Below are 19,017 nucleotides of genomic sequence, written 5' to 3'. Positions count from 1 at the left end.
TTGTTTTTCTTTCTTTTTTTTTTTTTCCCATGCGCAGCACCTGCGCGGCAACTCAGAGCTCTCGCACTTTGCACCTGCCCGTGACGTCATGCAGCTGCACGTGTTCCTCGTCCCTCCTTGGACGGTACCATCCGGCAGAGATACCCCTCCTGCCGGATTCCAACCACACGTGCAGCCATGACGTCACCGTGCGCATAAAAAAAAACACAAGCCCCACGTCTCGAGGGGTTCCCCACGCGAACACATGTGCTTTGCCCGTTGTAGCTTAACACACACGATCGCGTGGAGAACCCGTCCGGTCCAAATCCATTTACCTGCCTAAACTTTGTCCGTCCGCGGGATCGGCAAATCCACCGCTGGCGTTTCCGGACCGGGACTTCACTCTCGCAAGCGAGCACGTGGCGGTCTCGTGCGTTGCACAGCACGAACCTCGTGCTCACTGCTGGGTGAACCCGGCACGGTCCCCGAAATAGCTACAGCCGCTACTCGGCTTTCTCTCCTCTGTCGCCGTCTCCGTCTCCATTCCACACACGCATACCTGCGTGTTTCGACGCACACAGTCCACTCCATCACATTCACACCGGGAGATGCGGCTGCGTGCTCCCGCATGCCAACCGACATCTCCCTCACATACCGCTCTCTCACACACACGGTCTCCCTTGCATACGGCCGTTCACTCACGCGTGCCTCACTACTCACACAAACCATACTACTCACACACGCGGGGGCACTCAACCGCTGTGCCTCATCCACACACCGTGCCCCACTCATACACGCGGGGGCACTCAACCGCGGTGCCTCACTCACACTCCGTGCCTCATCCACACACGCGGGGGCACTCACCCGCGGTGCCTCATCCACACACCGTGCCCCACTCATACACGCGGGGGCACTCAACCGCGGTGCCTCACTCACACTCCGTGCCTCATCCACACACGCGGGGGCACTCACCCGCGGTGCCTCATCCACACACGCGGGGGCACTCACCCACGGTGCCTCATCCACACTGGCCGTGCTGGGAAGTACGTACTCTGGCTCCATCGCCACCACACCACTCACACACGGGGTCGCTTCCACACACGGGGACGCACTCACACCTTGCACCACACACACAGGGACAACTACACTGGGGATTGGTGTCCCCACAAGGGTCTCCGGGGCCTCTATACCCCCCAAGCTCTCAGTGCACCTGTCCACAGCACTCCTCCCCTCGACCTCGCAAAGCACAACCGAACTCACCTGGTCGTGACTCGCCTCAAGGGGGCATACTCCCTCCCCTCGTTCCTGGAGGAGGCCATCCAGGTGCTCGCATTGGGTCTCTACACGCTCCGCGAGCTCAACCCCATCGTCCTCCACTACCTGTGTGTGTGTGTGTGTGTGTGTGCGCGTCACTTACCCCGTCTTCATCGTGTTGTCTCTCCTCTATTTTTTCTGTCTCCCGTGTCTCTATACATTTATAAGTTTCTGTCGTCGTCACCTCGTGTCTCGTCTCACACGTTTTGGTCTCCCCATTTAATTTTTCCCTTTTGGTCACCGTCGATTCCTCTGTCACGACCCTCGCCCAACACGCCCCCCGAATTATTTTTTTACCCGCCTCCACCGCGGGCCTGTCAGCCGTTGCACCCCCTTCCAGCTCGTTTGCTCCCACACGTGGAGTCGCCATTCCCAGCTCCCTGGTCACGGCCTTCATGCCCGCCTGCAGGCATTGGCCCATGTTCTGCGTCTCACCCCGTAGTTCTTTCATTTCTTTTTTTATTTGCTTGCCCATGCTTTTCATTTCGTTTATAAATTCATTTGCGTTTGCATCCATCTTTTTGTTCATTTGTTGTGTATTCGCATCCATCGTCGTTTTCACTTCATTTGTATTTGTATCCATCTTTTCGTTCATTTGTTTGTTCATGCCTTTCATTTCGTTTTTCATATTCGCTTCCATCTTTTCGATCATTTCCGCATTCATCTTTGCCAGCATGGTGAATAGCTGGGCCATGTCGGGTGCGCTTGGGTGAGCCGTTTCGGCAGGGATCGGGGAAGGGTTTTGGTGGAGGGGGGGGGAGGTGTCATACACCGCGGCCGCTGCCGCACCCATTTCGGGCTCTGGGTTCAGTTGGGCGAGTCCGTGTTCCTGCACAATCAACATTTCCTGCTCGGGGATTCCATCCTGGACCATGGATTCTACACTACTACACATCTACATTTCTAATACCCCCGGCTCCCGCTCGCCTTGAGACGCCATCTTGCTTCTCGTGAAGTGTTAATTTCGCTCGCTCGTAATTTGGAGGGAATCGGGGGTCGCTTCTCTCACCCCTGGACCGATTCCCGTGAATTTAGCCGGAGACAGGAGAGCCTGTTGTCCCGCTCTCCAATACCAGTGCCGCGAGGAGGGCGATGGATTTGTATCCCACTTCTGACACCAGTGTTGCGGATTCGCGCCCGCCGGCGTGCTGACGGCCACGTAACTCGAATCGCGGCACGTCGCCCACCGGACGGACAATCCAGTCGTGACCCTCTCGGACTAACGCCGGGAACCAGTCACGGGTGGACCTTTCGGTCTCACCGCGATCGAGCCAATCAGCCCCCGCGTGGGATAGGGTTGCTCGCCAAATTCGACCTACCTAAGTACCCACGCGGAGGGTAGACCGGGCGATCGCACCTCGCCGCAGGTCGACTTCGGACACGGGCCACTTAAGCGACCCGTTCCGTACTATCGGGATAACCGAGCGGTGTTATCGTCGACCTCGACGGTTCGATTAATTATCGGGCGTATTCAGCCCACTACCAACCCTTTACGTGAAGCAAGATGAGGATTCAATGAAGGAAATGACGAAGCGAAGCGGGAAACAGTTCAACACAAAGCACATTTATTCGCGACACACGGGAAGCACACATATACAATTCCACCAAATGCACACAGAAAAGAAAAACACAATGCAATTTACACAAAAAGCAAATGTAAAAGCGAAGACACAATGCAGAGCTAATACCGACTACCGAGCACACGGCAACACTTATACAATTTTACTTCACAGACGGCGCCGACAACACATACCCAAAACCAAGGAAAAAATACCCTCAAGGATGAGGCGGGCCTGAGGCCGAGACCGGGTCGGGCCTACCCGTCTGGTGATGAGACGCGGAGCGGCGATGGTGCCTCAACTCCGCGGGCCTCGCGGGCAGTGTCTGGTAGGGGGTGGGAAAGGGGCCCCCTTGGTCGCACTATCTCAGCGCGGGGGGAAACAGGAGGGGGTTGCTGATGCTCGGGGTATAGAGGATTTTTATTGCCCCGCAACGAGCGTCTCCACCTCGGCCAGGTCGCGCTGTCGGCCTCCCTGGGGTGCAGCTCCCTGCACGACGCGAGCACCCCCTCGTCTGCCCTCGCCGCCTCTCCACAGCTCCGTCCCCTCCGTTCCGACTCCAACGCACACGACGACCAGCTCCTTCTTGCCAACTCCACCGCCCGCGAAGTCTTGACTCTCTGTTCCCTCTCGACTCTCCTCCTCCCTACTCTGACGAACACGGTCGCTTTTTATCAGCCCCGTAGCTTCGCCCTCTCATCTATGACCCCCTCCCTTCGACCTTTCACCTCGCTCCCCATTGGCCCGAGAAAAAGTGGGCGTGAATGCTTTTTGATCCATAAATTTGCATATATCGATCGCCCTCCAACGCCCTGGGGGCGGGGCCAATTCGCCCCTCGCTCACCGATTGGACGGCAAAAAGTGGGCGTGTGTCGTTTTTGATCCGTTTTTGAAGCACAAAATCCGTGATTTTGTACACGCTGTTCGGCGCGCGCCCTGCACGAGTCCAACACCGGTACCCACAGGCGGCGCAAGAACGGTGGCGATGCGACGGTTGCGAGGTGTGACGTGAAGGTCGTGGCGGTTGTGGTGAAGCGGTGGTTGGTGGTGGTAACAATGGCGGTTGGTCCAAATTAAAGATAGTAAAAGAAAAACGGCTATCCTGAAGAGTCGCAGCACGCATAAATGACATGTATTCCCACTAGACAACGGGTTTGGGCCTAACTACACATGTACTTACCGAGATATCTCACCTAAGGGACCTGAATGGTGGTTTGCGAATTTGGTAACCACAACAATATATATATATTTTTTTTTCTTCAAAAGCTGTGAACAAACTTTGGTACATCATGGGTGATGAAGGTTGTAGTCAAGTTTCATCAGAATTGCATGTATAGTTTCTGAGAAGAAAGCAAATACCTATTTTGTGGGGGGGGGTAACCCCTGCATACCCCTTTGGTGCCTGATTTTTATTTTTTATAAATATATTTTATAGTTTTAATGCCATGAACAAACATTGATACATACACGGTGATGAACGTTGTGGTAAGGTTTCAGAGAAGAAGTTGCGTAGTTTCAGTTTCAGAGTGAAATTGTGTGTGTCAGTAGTTTCAGAGAAGAATTTGCAAGTATTTGTGGACGGACAGACTGACAGACGGACTGATGGACGGACGACACCCCATCCCATAAGCTCCCTGGAACTATGTTCCAGGTGAGCTAACAAGCGATTTTGATCAGTATACCTATATAGTTGTTTCGAGAATGCATTCTTACTGTCTGACAACAAAACAGATTTTAAATATCTTTTTCACATGGTCAACTATATGTTGGCTACTTGAGAGTTAGAACACCAAACAATTCACATGATCTGGCCCTTGATGAAAACACATTCAATATTGTCGACACAAAAGCATTACAATAATATGTTCAATTTTGTTGATATTTCTGTTCAATATTTTGCAGCATGATTAATAAAATGTTTGTCTCTAAACATGTGCTTAATTGTGGCAGTCCAATAGATGTGCGTTAGATCCTGGGCAACCTCGAGTACCTTTGTGGGAAAGGGCGGATGGGGGAGAGGAATGGGTGGAGTGGAAGAGAGGGGATAAAGGGTGGGAGGAGGGACCTGGGATGGTGGGTGGGGGAACGCCCCCCGCCCCCCCAACAGCCCCTCTTCCTGATCTCCCCTCCTTCCTCTCCCCCTCCCTACTCTCTGTCTCTGTCTCTGTCTCTCTCTATGTCTCTCTCTCTGTCTCTCTCTGTCTGTCTCTCTCTGTCTCTCTCTCCTTCTCCCTCTCTCTCTATGTCTCTCTATGTCTCTCTATGTCTCTCTATGTCTCTCTCTGTCTCTCTCTGTCTCTCTCTGTCTCTCTCTGTCTCTCTCTCTCTGTCTCTCTCTGTCTCTCTCTGTCTCTCTCTGTCTCTCTCTGTCTCTCCGTCTCCCTCTCCCTCTCCCTCTCCGTCTCCCTCTCCTTCTCCCTCTCCCTCTCCGTCTCCCTCTGTCTCCCTCCGTCTCCCTCCGTCTCTCTCCCTCTCCCCCCTCACTTATCTTTGTTGTCCCATCAGTGAAATGACGAGTGATATTAGGCTGGGTATCGGCTGCGAGCACGACCGCTAGATGGAGCAGTAGAGTCGGCCGTTGCCGGCCTTACACACGGTTCGAGCACGGTAACGGCTCGTTCCGCTCGAGGCCTGTCAAGGGTGTGAATTCCCCGGTAGCTTTGCCGCATGGATACTTAGGTATATTGAAGTTGGCAATTAACCCTACTCCACGCGATCTAATTATTGGCAATTCATGGTCCTGTAAGGGACCCGTACCTTCGGACTTATCTGAGGGTCACGACCTAAATTCCGGTGTGTTCGGTGGAGCCGACTCTACTGCTCCCCCTCGCGGTCGTGCTCGCCACCGAGACCCGGCTCCACAACAATATTTGCTTATACTTAATAAAAATGAAACCTTAAATTGTTGTCATTTCCAAAATTGATTATCGTATTAGCAAAGGAGTCGTTTCACAAACCTTGTTCAGTAGCACGCATCAGGCGCCCAACTTTTTCGAAAATATGAGAACTCGAAATCGGCGGTATGATTTTTTTCATTCCATTTGCCGAATAAGTTTTTTTGTAAAATTTCACGAAATTCCGAAATCATCTACTGTGTCCACATCGGCCTGGAATTTTGTGCTAAATCGACTTCCGAGACAAAATGAGAAACTCCCACTTGGCCCCACTAAAAACCCTATCGATTCATATCCATAAACACCAAGTCCTCAAAGACAAAAAAAACAATAAGAAACTACTTATTGGACAAACCGAAGCGAGTTTAATTCACATGTTCAGGCCAAACAGATGCCTACAGTTATCAAGATTTGGGAGCCATTTTTTGTCTTGTTCCATGACTTGCAGGACACTGATATTTCTCTTCCGTTCTGGCAGATTGCAGGAAGTCCGTGCTCAGTTTCACCGCCCTTTCAGCAGCATCATTTGTCACGTTGAGTGATCTCGCTTTACATTTAGATGTCATGAATGAGAAGAGATCATCCCACTTATCCACGTCCTCCAACAGAAAATCGCTGTCAAGATCGAGTAATCTGAACATGAACCACGAGTCCTCGGTTACAAGGTCAGCAAGTTTTGATTGGATCTTTATATCGGCTGGAAAGGTAGGTTTTTCCAAATCCAGTGCCAAAACACTCCTTGGGCAAGTTCTGCATCAGATCGTCGTCTGGTTTCAATTCAATTAGCTTGTCAGCAAGCCCGCGTCGTTCACTCTCAGGGACAAGTTCGCTGAATAAGGCCAACGGCACCATTTCTGCAGTGAGATACCATGAATGTCATTTGAAGGCTTCTCTAGCGCTGTCTGAGATTGGCTCACTGATTTTAGCATACCGTAGTATGTCCTTGTAAAAGGTCAAATCGTTCCATGGGGAGTCTGTAGCGCGAGAACAGGTCGCCCACCACTTGAAATAAATCGGCGCCACGAACGTTACGAATTCTCGTATCTTGGGGATCCTCAACTCGTTTTGAGGATGTCATAACAGTACCAAGCGGTAATGTCTCTATTTGCTGTGCCAGTTACGCCATTTTCAGCGAATAGATGACTTTTGTCATCCATCTGGCCTTGTGAATCGCTCCTGGCCGACGGAAATTGAAATAGTCTTCATTCTGGCCCAGATATGCGTGTACAAGCTTGGCGAACTCTTCATAGTCCTCCCTCTGATACTCTATACTGGAGGCTGCGATGATCAGAGTTTCAGCTCTCCAGTCCTGGAAGAAGACTTGTGCTTCATCATCATTGGAATCCATATCGAACGTACACAATAACACATCGTTAGTATGTGGTACAGAGTCAAAAGTCATGGGAAATCTCTGAAATACAGTTACATCAGGGGATTTGGATGACTCAATGTTGAGATCAGAAAAAACGTGTCCGATTTATGAGCTCGCCTACATGGTGTCGATAGGCGGATCACAACAGCGTTCTTTCTCAGTCGTTCTGGATGGCGATGCATGCAGCGCTAACATGACCAGTGTTACTTGATGTGGTGTCAAACACCATGTTCACAATATTTTCAGTGCAGTTCCAGGAACTCACCAATTCCATAGTATGCTCACTGATAATCTCACCAGCACGTCGGTCACTTCCCGTTGGATAATGGGGAGTGCCCAGTAATTTCACATCTGTGGAATCACCAACAAGAACTGCCATTCGTTCCTCAGTCATGTATTGATTTGTCAGTGACTTCATTTTCTTTGAGTCCCAGTGAAGCGATGCTACCTTGGGTGGCATCCACAACTCCTTCACCGATTTAGCAATCTTCCCTCCAATTGATCTTCTGGCCCTATCTGCACGAGAATACGACATACAAACTTTGGACAAGTATCCTCCACATTCCTCAATCACAGCTGCTGTGAAAGATGCTTGCTGTGTCGGAGTCATGTTCATTCGCATAGCTAATGATACCAAACGCGGAGATTTGAGAATGTCGTGTGGAATGAATGCCGATGTCCCAGGGCGGGATGTTCTATGGTGGCTCCGTTTGGGCGTGAGTGAATCAGATGTGGTGGGCTCAGTGCTATTGTCTTCTGCTTCCTCACTAGCACTATCCTCCAGCTGAAGTCGTGAGTGAAAATCCTCCATTTCCACATCAGAACGGCATTTTCGATTGGCTTCTTTCTGCTTCCGCTCTTCACTTCTTTGGATCTGATGAGCCAACTTCTTGTCATGACAACCAAATGAAGCCACACGATCTGTTTTCATCGATTTCAGGAATTCTATATCTTCATTGTTTTTCATCGATGTTTCAGCATTAGGTGTCCGCAACGGAAATGTTTGCTGGAAGCTCGACCGATTCCCTTCTAATATATAAAAACTTTCTTTCATCTTTAAAAAAGATTTTTTTAAAAAGGGGGATAAAAAAAACTTTCAACTGAGTATTTTGGGGTCATAAGATGTTATAAGTTGAAAGCAATGTAGGATGGTTCAACGTCAAAATCAACTTTATCGTGGACCCGGTAGATGACCTCGCAAAGTTCTGATATTTTTATGTGTCATTTGTGTCATTCATAGGAACATAGAAAACACCCCGCCGATGCAGAATTTTGACATCAGGGCGTCTGATGCACATTAGAGATGGGGCTAAAAATGATATGTAACACAATACAGTATCTCAAAAGTTATTGGGCTCTATATTCCACTGGATCAGGCATTGCGCGGCAGAGATATGAGCTCCACTTATTGCCCTTCTAGTTAGGTCAGCTCCCTGACCTAATATAACCGTTCGATGTCCTCAGATCCGTCTGTCCGTCAACAATTTTTCTATCTCCTCCTCGACGTCTCGGCCAGTTGAGTTCTAACTTGACACGATGATAATACTAGTTGCTCTCTATAGATCGTCTGAGCCCTTTTTCGCATTTTCGCCTCAGGGTCAAGGTTACAGGGTCATCAAGTGCAAAATGACCGATTGGTCGAATGGCCTATAAGGAAGCATCGGACGGCTATAATGCATCATGGGTTTCATAGGCATTATTAAGAAGATTTAATTCGACCAACTAGTTTCTTGTTACCTCTGTCGTCTGGCCCTGTTTATTTGGCAACACGAGGTCCACTGACTTCAACACAGCTTTGCGCGGCTATTTTAAGTTCAATTTAAATTCTGTTTTCACTTTTCATAGTCGCTAAGGTTTATTAACGCTTGGTTGCATCAAGTTTTGTATCCGAGCTGATCGTCAAACCCGCTCGGGTGTATTATTTTGGATGTTTTGGTTCGTGGAAGGGTCAGTGGTTACTGTGGGGAATGAGTGGTTCGTGGAAGGATAGCGATTAATGTGTACTGTGGGGAGTGAGTGATTAATGTGGAGTGATTGGTTAGTTGAAGGGTCAGTGGTTACTCTGGGCAGTTCGTGGTTAGTTCAAAGGTCAGTGGAAGGTCAGGTCAGGTATAAGAGTATGCACCAGAGCAGCACATTGCTGCGTCCACTTTTCTCCGGTAATCCAGGGGCCTCTATCTGGCCATCCCCCAGGCAGATGACTGGCCCATCCCCATCTTCTTGAGATGCTGATCAACCTGCTGCAGCCATGAGGCATGTGGTCGGCCCATTGGCCTCCTCCACTCACGAGGCTCCCTTGCTGAGAGAATCTGGTGAGCAGGATCAGCATCAGGAAAACGAGCCACGTGACCATGCTGACGCTCACGGACTATGCAGAGAACAAATCTCATTTGAGTCTCTCTCAGCAACCACTCATTGGACACAAAGTCCGACCAGCTAGAGCCAAGGATTCTCTGAAGCGACCTGGTACCAAAGGAATTAGGTCTCCGTCTCAGATCCCTGGTCAGAGTCCAACTCTCACATCTGTAGCGCAAGATTGGAAGCACCAAGGACCTGGGGACTCGACTTTCATCCTCCGACACAGCGTCACGCCCCATGATCCAGTGAATCCATGACTCCCAGGCCCGACCCAGACGTCTATTGACCTCTGGCTTACAGCCAGCAGAGACATGAATATCACTGCCAAGGTAAGTGAGTCTCTGTGACCTCAATATCCTCACCACAAACAGGTTTCGGCAAGATAGCTGATAGCAGCATCCAAGATGTCATTGAAAGCCTGGATCGTAGTTTTGACCAAGGAAACCTGTAATCCCAGTGGCTCCAACTCCTCATTCAGCACCTCGAAGGCTTCCAAAAAGATATCCAGTCTCCACAAAGATGACTGCATCATCTGCGAAATCAAAGTCAGAGGTCTTGACATTCCCAAACGATGCACTGCAGCTTGATCTCTCTGACATCCTCCCGAGAATCCTGTCCATACAAGTGCTGAAAAGTGTGGGGGGGGGCAGCACACACCCCTGACAAACTCCAGTAACAACTGGAAATAAGTCAGAGATGGCACCACCACATTCCACAGCACTCTCAGCACCAAAATATAGTTCAGACATCAGATCAATCAGTTTTGGTGGCACCCCACGAAGACCAAGAATCCTGCGAAGGGCATCCCGATTCACTGAATCAAACACTTTGCAGAAATCAACAAAGGCTGCAAGCAGCCCCTGCCGAAACTCTCGTCTGTGTTCGGTGATGACCCGAGGAGCAAGGATAGGGTCAATCGTTGACCTCTTTGGTATAAAGCCTGACTGCTCTGGGCACTGGTGCTCAAGCAGATGGTGGCGAATCCTATCAAGAATTATCCAAGCAAAGACCTTGCCCAGCACTGAGAGCAGCGTCAACCGTTGGTAGTTGTTGCAGTCCTGGCAATCACCCTTCTCTTTACAGAGAGGGAGAACAAGGCCCCTCTTCCAGTCAGTTGGGATGATGCTTTTGTTCTGGGCAGAGCACAGAACTGCATGCAATGGCATGACTTCAGCATGGATGCTGCAAATCCCAGAAGCTTTATCCCCATTTCATTGGGTTCACCACAAACTCTGTTTCAACAAACAAAGGTGGACCACAGTTGATTGGAGGGTCAGCAATCCGGATAGTAACACCCCTGACATCCAACTCAACAGCTGGTGGTTCAGCCTGGTACAGCCACTCAAAGTAACCAGCCCAGCGGGCATTCACTTCAAACTCCTCTGTCAAGGGCCCATCACCCTCTGTGCTAACTGCAGGACACCGAGGGACGGGCTTGGAGGAACGCAATGCGTGAATTTCCCTGAAAGCAGGATGAAAATCACTTGACCATAGGTGATGCTCTACCCCCTCACAGATTCCTCACACATTGGCCTCCTTGTGTCCACCCTCAACGCATGTACAGTTTTACGCCTCAACTCCCTGAACAGCTCAGCTCTGTCTGCCAATAAGCCTGGCCCTGCGACTCTGGTCAATGGTATCCAGTGTCCCTTGAGAGACAAAATTCTTCTTCACCCTATGGTGAGTTCAAAGCATCCACCGGCAACATCAAGGATGGTGGTCTTGAAGACATTCCACAACTATTCAGGATTCTACAAAGCACCCAAACCCCCCCAAATCCACACTCAGCCTGTTCACAAACTCCTCAGCTACCCTCTCATCCTTGAGCTTGCCAACATCCAGCTGGGGCTGAGAAGGTACCATTCTCCTAGATTTAAGCTGCAACTTCAGAGTTGCTCCCATAAGCTTGTGGTCAGTCTTGAGGAACTCAGCATTCTGGTGGACCCTGCAGTTCTGGATCATTCTCCAGCGACCATCGAGGACGTGGTCAATATCCTTTGCCACACCACCAGTGTTGTAATACCAAGTCCAGCGATGAGCCTGTTGGCGCTGAAGCCATGAATCAGCCACCCTAAGTCCATGACTTCTTGCAAAGTCAAGGAACTTGGTGCTATTCTGGTTCATAGTTCCAGACCCATGGGGACCAACACACGTCTCATAACCATCCCTCTTAGTTCCAGTCGATGCATTGAAATCCTCCAAGATGAGAAGAGTATCTCACCTGGGGCAGTGATCAACCACAGACTTGAGTGTGACATAGAATGCATCCTTCACGGTGAGATCACTCGCCTCAGTCGGAGCATAAACAGAGACCAGGGAAACGACACCCAAGGAGTGACGAATCCTTAGTCTCATAATATGCTCGTTGACCGGTGTTATCTCAATTATCATTGGAGTCAGCTTATTGGACACAGCTACAGCAACTCCTTGGGCGTGGTAACCATCAGAGTGACCAGACCAATCCGTAGGTGTAACAACCCGACATGATCTCGCCACTATCCGGTCCCCGAACCTCAGAGAGTGTTGCAATACCGACGTTCAAACGCTTGAGCTCAGATGATAACAGAGACAGGTGATCATCCACTCTTCGGGACAGGACATTCCAGGCACTCACCACGAAGGGACTGCCTCAGGTTAACCCAAGGAGACCTCAGTCTCGTGGACGACACCTGAGCACCACCCCGACACATACTACCGCAATCTGACCCTGGAAGGTTACCCCGTAGTTTTCCTCCTTTCATCAAAGAGTGGGGGTCCCAAAGGCTTTACCCCAATCCCGTCATCCAGTGAGCTGCCTTGCGAAGCTCACAAGGAGCTCCTACTGGAAAGGTCAGTGATTAATGTGCAGAGTGAGTGGTTTGTTGAAGGGTCATTGGTTACTGTGGGGAGTAAGTGATCAGTGAATGGTGTAGAGTGAGTGGTTTGTGGAAAGGTCAGTGGTTAGTTCAAGGGTCAGTGATAATTTTGGGGAATGAGTGGTTAATGGAAGGGTCAGTGGTTACTGTGGGGAATGAGTGGTTCGTGGTTACTGTGGGGAATAAGTGGTTCGTGGTTACTGTGAAGAATAAGTGGTTAGTGCAGGGAGAGTCGTTAGTCGGAGGAGTGCGTGGTTAGTGGAAGCATCGGTGGTTACTGTGGTGTGGTACAAACATTGCATTACAATAAAAAGAGAACACACAGAAAGATGAAACACCTGAGGGTTTGCAGTGCTTGTGTGGGAACAAAACCCTTCACCACACTCAACTGTTTCGAAGACTGCACATAATTGGAATGTTGGAGACTTGCCATGATTGCATTTCAGAACTCCATAAATATCACCTTTAATCCCATGTAATGCCACTCAAATGTCATTGCACGAAGGCTCATGGACTAGTCCGTGAGCTTGCACTATACAGAGGCTTTGCAATGCTGCACTCCTTGCTGGCACCTTCGGTTTCGATCCAGGTGTCATTGTTTATATTAGAAAATATTTAATCGGTTATACAGTTCCCCTCAATGCCCTCACTTATTCCACAATGTGCCATGTGCACCGTTAAGTATGTGTTGTTTTTTTTTAGTGGATAAGCACTGACAACAAATATCAGTTCCGACATTTTTTGTATGCATAGTTGAGGCTCGTGGAAGAGATAGAATTGGTACACTGAACGAATCACGACACAACAGGACAAAAGGAACGGTTGAAGGGGGGTTTGGCGGGGGGGGGGATTTGATCACTGAACCACCACCAGCAGATTTGAAGGCCAGGATAGAGGCAGACTTGGACAAACAATGGATGTGGGAAGGAATGAGGAGCAGGAGAGGGATGCATGGGGTGGACAAGATGGATTCAGGAAGGAAATTTGGAAGGAGGAGTGGAGAATTTGTATTGGGGTGGAGAAGGGCTTAACGAAGGTAGAAAACATCCTGGTTTTGGATTGGAGATGATCTGAGATGGTGGTGAACAGCTGTCTTGAAGACCTGGAGAAAAATAATGAGATTTAAGAGGATGTGGAAGTTTATTCCACAGGTGGGAATAAAGAGGAATAAATGAGTGGATGTGAGCAGTGATCCTGGATTTTGGTTGTTTCACCAGAAGAGGGTTGATGGACCATGTATGCCCTGCAGAAACCTGGAGGAGAGGAGCACAGAAAGAGCAGAGGCTAAATGCCAGAAAGGAGGTGGTAGAAGACAGAGATCACCGACCTGTCTGCAATGGTGAAGTGATAGGCCCATAGACTTAGCTTCATCATGGCAGATTCCAATAATCTTGAAGGCCTTGGTTTCCACAGCGTCAAGCTGAGCAAGATGTGAGGCAGGGGAGCCAGCCCCTGAGGGGAGAGCAGTACTCCATAAAGCTGTGGATGAAAGCCTTGTCGGTGGATAGGAGTTCAGGTGTGCCAAGGAAGAACTTTGTACGACAGAGGATTCCCAGTCAGCGGCTGGCTTTGGAGGCCAACTTTGAAATGTGGTTTGCCCTCGAAAGATCATGACCGATAGTGAGACCCAAGAGTTTGAATGATTTGAGTGGCTGAACTTCCTCAAGAGAATTGTGAAGAAAGTAGATGGGAGGGTTTGCTGGACGGTCTTTTTGGAGAGAGAGAGAGAGAGAGAGAAAGAGAAAGAGAAAGAGAGAGGAGAGAGGAGAGAGGAGAGAGGAGAGAGGAGAGAGGAGAGAGGAGAGAGAGAGAGAGAGAGAGAGAGAGAGAGAGAGAGAGAGAGAGAGAGAGAGAGAGAGAGAGAGAGAGAGAGAGAGAGAGAGAGAGAGAGAGAGGAGAGAGAGAGAGAGAGAGAGAGAGAGAGAGAGAGAGAGAGAGAGAGAGAGAGAGAGAGAGAGAGAGAGAGAGAGAGAGAGAGAGAGAGAGAGAGGAGAGAGGAGAGAGAGGAGAGAGAGATATATATATATATATATATATATATATATATATATATATATATATATATATATATATATATATATATATATATATATATATATATTGATTTGATGGGATTGAAAGACATGTTAGAAGTGTTTGATCAGCTTGTGATTTTGTGAAGGTCTGAAAAGAAGGAAGAGGCTGCAGCCTGCCTGTCTGAAGGATGAGGGCTGTCACGGCAGAGGGTGGAGTCATCAGCAAATAGATAAAGAGGATTTTCCAGAGGGTCAGAGAGATCATTTATGAACATCAGGAATAGGACTTGGGCCAGAACACAGGTAAAGCGGAGATCTCACATGTTTCAGGTCCACACAGTTAGAGATAGGGGGAGGAAGGAGGCTTTTTGCAGGGTTCAGGTTTGGGAGGGGGGATGCTTTGCAGGGCAAGGTTAGTCTTTGGGAGGTGGGGTGAGGTGGAAGGTTTGAGTGTGTCGGGTGTGGGGGAGAGTTTGTGTGTGTGGGTTGCAGGGGAAGGTTTAATCGGGTGAAGTGAGGGGGTAGCATTTAGGGGTGGGGTCAGGGTGAAGTATTGAGAGAGTGGGGTGAGGAGAGATGCAGAAAGGGGGGAGATGAAGATTTGAGTGGTGGGGTGGGGGTGGATGCTTTTTCTGATTCCAAATTCCCACCTTTGACAAAAAGAGATAAAGATCATAGGATAGGAGATAAGATAGCTTGTTGAACACAAGGAGAATCTCAGAGCTGTATGTGCGTGGAGGGGGTGTGTGGGGGGTGAGGGGGGGTGGAGGGTTGGTGGACCAACAAACAGCTCTGAAAAATAATCCTTTTGAATAAAAAGCGACATATCGCGGTGGGGAAGGAAATCACATGTAGCATTTCTGAAGGAGATACAAGGGTTTTCTGAATTGCATTTTAAAAATTTTAAGTGTTTTTTTTTTTAAGTGTTTTGAATGGAAGAAGAAGCAATTTATAATAAATGTAGATTTGTTGATATTTAACGTCGACTATAATACCCTTTAGCCCTTTTTACATCCTTGGACCCTTTTTAGACCCTTCGCTTTTTTTTAGACCTAAAACGATGAAGACAATTTAGACCCCTGAGAAAATCGAAAAAAAAAATCCCCCCCAAAAAAACCTTTTTGACGACCTCTTTTATGCACCATTCATGCCTCCCAGCAAAGTAACCGAGGATCCACCTTAATATCCCAATCGAAAGCGAGGTGGCTGAGGATCGCCTGATGAAGGATGTAATTAAATAAGGCCGTTAATTATCTTCAAAAGGGGTGTTTTAATTAACCCAAACACCCAATTTTCACTCATGCACTTCCTTGGAGTTCCCTTGGTGTGCATGCAAAGTTTCAGGCTGCTCGGTTTCATGGTTTTGGAGTTATGGAGGACACATATACACACACTGACATTTATTAGTTTTGATAGATGTGCATATGTAACACACACACACACACACACACACACAATTTGCGAGCGGAGCCAGTAATGTCTTGCTATGCACCTCTCGGAATCAGGTCAAAAGCAGGTGCCAAGAAGTGGAATACGAAGTCGTGGTTGGAAATGACAAATGCCAACAATGACACGCACGGTCACAATGACGATTAAAAATTACCACTCAAACAGGAGAGCAGGGATGTGTTCAGTTACCAAGTGCTTGCTTGAGTGCTTAAGCCAACTGACGAGCACTCAACAAGAAACCTGCAAACTGAACACACCCCAGAGCTGCGAGAGTATGAACGGTGGACACTTAACTTTGACAAAGAGAACAAAGCAATTGTGCAGACAAACCACGGGTTACAATTACAGACACGTACATAGTCGATACACTTTGCTGAGAATGCTTTGTTGGACATTGAAAAGGAAGACCGACCAACCAAGCCACTCCTTGGAGGACAGCTGAGGGTTTCACACCGACCAATTGACATTTCCAAATGATGCATAATAATTAATCAATCATTCGTTTTCCATAATATATGTTTTGCGATCGTCCAATCCTTTGTTTGTTCTTTTTTTTTTAAAAATCGTTTTCGAGATGTTGACACCGTATTGTCGAGATTTAAAAAATAAATTACAATTTCAAATATGAACACCAACTGCAAACGTATTATATAAATAAACACATTGGTCGCATTTTATACAAATTAAATAAATAACGTCGTCGAAATGTTTCTGACGTCGAAATGTTTCACTTTTATCTAATTATTTGATTGCGATTTGGCCTGAAAAGAGGGGATTTTTTCGCCCGAGATCATCACAATGATTCATTTCTTAATCCCGTTTGTTAAAACACCATGGCAATGACAATCGACCTGACGTCAAACAAAAGAGTGGCGATTGAACAAAATATGTATCCTGATACGTCATTATAAAATGACGTGTACGTTATGAACTGCACACAAGAGGAACAAAAGGATGTGTCATGTAATTGCCGGTTTGAACTTTAATGGAGAATAAACCTCGATCAGTGTGCGGAGTTTAAAGTACAAAAACCGTTAAATCGCTCGACACTCGCTAACGAACACGTTACATCAGATTAGCGTGATGTCACGGTTAATAGGTTAACGTAACCGGTTGTCGGATGAGCAAATTAAGGACGCGCTTACCTTCGGGTTTAGCGAGAAACCGTGGGACGAACAAGGGGGGAGATTCGCCAAAAGCAGCCCCTCCCTCTAACGAGATCCCTTTGTTATCTGGGGTTGCCCCTCTCCCCCTCCTCCTTTTCCCCCCTCTTAATCCTCAATCCTTTATCCTCACCATTCGATCCTCCTACACCCTCTTCGAATTCTGATTCCTTGGTTTTTGACTTCGGCTATAACATTTACCTCGTCATTCACCCCTCATTCATCTCTTTGTTCGATACCCCTCTCCATCTCCCCACCCCACTCTCCCCCTTTGTCTCGCCTTTTTACCCTCCCAGGCACTCTCCGCTCATAACGGTCATGGAAACGGGTTCGCTCTCTAAACCCTGTAAAGTGAGCACCAACACACAATGGACGTGTACTCGAACCTGGTGCAATCACCCAATTGTAACATTAAAGAAGCGTTTCCTGACCCACCCGTTTCCATGATGTAGGTTTGTTCCCATCTCCATAGTACAAATGCAAAAATGCGAGATCGTTTAACCTTTCTCCTCCACACCCTCATTCCCTTCACTGCAACCTTCCGGACCTTCTTTTACCTTTTCTCACATCTTCTTCCTCTTCCGCAAAGGTGGTCAGATTGCTGCTGATGTCAAGAGCTCCATGCCCCGCTTCCTATGTTCTGTGGTCTAACCTCTCTGAACCCCTGGAATCTACCTGTGCCTGTGCATTCATCTTCACAACCATTTCATGTTTGTGCGATGTACTACCCACCACTATGAAAACACCGTGTACACACGTCTCTCCATGGAGACGCAGCATGGGCCAACTACGAGGAATAGCAGCCAATCTCAACTCTCCATTTATGATATACGACGATTTCACCTGCCACCGTGCCATTTGACGAAGAGTTGGCATTGCAACAACCAGCTTTGTCACTGTGGCGAAGACCTGCGATTCCATTGGACTGACCACATCTGTGAACTTCCCAAAGTGGATATCTGCTCATGGTGCGTCCTTCCTCCTCGATCTGATAGTAAGCAACTTTCCATCGAATGTCTCCTCTTCCTCCTCCACACTCCCTGGCTTATTGGAATGCTCATCTTATCTGACCACCTCTTTGTGAAAGTCCAAATCTCAATGGTGGTAGTTGGAGAAATACGACAGTGCAGCAGAGTTTGAAAATTTTTTTTTGCCCAAAAACACTCCCAAGCTCTCACTGAGGAATCTCTGAAAGTTTGATGAAGATCCGTTCAGCCATCTCTCAGAAAAAATGGCAACACACACAAACAGACAGACAGACAAACAAACCACTCTCTTCGAGTGCAGATGAAAATTTGAAATGTCTTGTATCAATAAGTATTTAACCCATTTGCTAAGACACTCCAAATTGAGCTCAAGTGCATCCAATTTCCTTTGATCATCCTTGGGATGTCTCTACAACTTGATTGGAATCCACCTGTGGCCAATTCAATTGATTGGACATGATTTAGAAAGAAACACATGTTTGTACATCGCGGTTGACAGTGACAGATATGAGGTCCCACAGTTGACAGTGCAGGTCAGAGCAGAAACTCCACCATGAAGTCCAAGGACCACCCATCACTTTCTGTACCCACCTTTCCCAGTCGCACCCAACTGTCCCTGGACTCTGTGTCCTGTTTTTCCTGACAAGATGGAGAGTTTGCTGTCAAACCTCGACTCAGATTCTGCAACCAGTCCAGACGGCATCAGCCCACGTGTCCAAAAAACCTGCTCCTCTGCTCTTGCTCACACTCTCTGTTCTACTCACCCTCTCTCTGTTCTATTCACCCTCTCATTTGCTCAAGTTCATCTGCCATCTCCTTGGAAATCAGCAAATATTACTGCCCTGCATAACAAAGGTGCAAAAACAGATCCCTGCAACTACAGACCAATCAGCCTTCTCCCAATCATCAGTAAGGTTATGGAATCTATCATCACTTCAGACATTAAATCCTTCCTCTTCTCCAATGGCCTGATTTCCGCTCATCAATTTGGTTTCAGAGCAGGTCACTCTACCCTGGATATGTTGCTTCTGCTCTCCCAACAATAGATGGAGGTTATCAATGCCTGACATGAG

General features: G+C 48.1%; 1 protein-coding gene and 1 pseudogene across 2 annotated transcripts in view; both read right to left on the bottom strand.

Moving 5' to 3' along the window:
* Positions 1-17,169, bottom strand: part of DRAXIN (dorsal inhibitory axon guidance protein) — a 38,704-nt gene extending 21,535 nt beyond the window's left edge. The window contains exon 1 of one of the 2 annotated variants that reach the window (XM_085845050.1): positions 16,941-17,169. The gene's annotated coding sequence lies outside the window, so the exon portion shown is untranslated. The remainder of the gene's footprint in view (positions 1-16,940) is intronic. The other variant, XM_085845049.1, reaches the window with a different exon arrangement.
* On the bottom strand, positions 6,117-9,473 carry LOC147016415 (uncharacterized; annotated as a pseudogene).
* Positions 17,170-19,017: the final 1,848 nt, after the last annotated feature.

This window comes from Eptatretus burgeri, chromosome 11, assembly GCF_056783735.1.
Source record: "Eptatretus burgeri isolate ZD-2024b chromosome 11, Ebu_testis_v1, whole genome shotgun sequence".
NCBI classification, from domain to species: Eukaryota; Metazoa; Chordata; class Myxini; order Myxiniformes; family Myxinidae; genus Eptatretus; species Eptatretus burgeri.
Note: the sequence above shows the minus strand (reverse complement) of the source record. Positions and strands in the feature narration are given on the sequence as shown.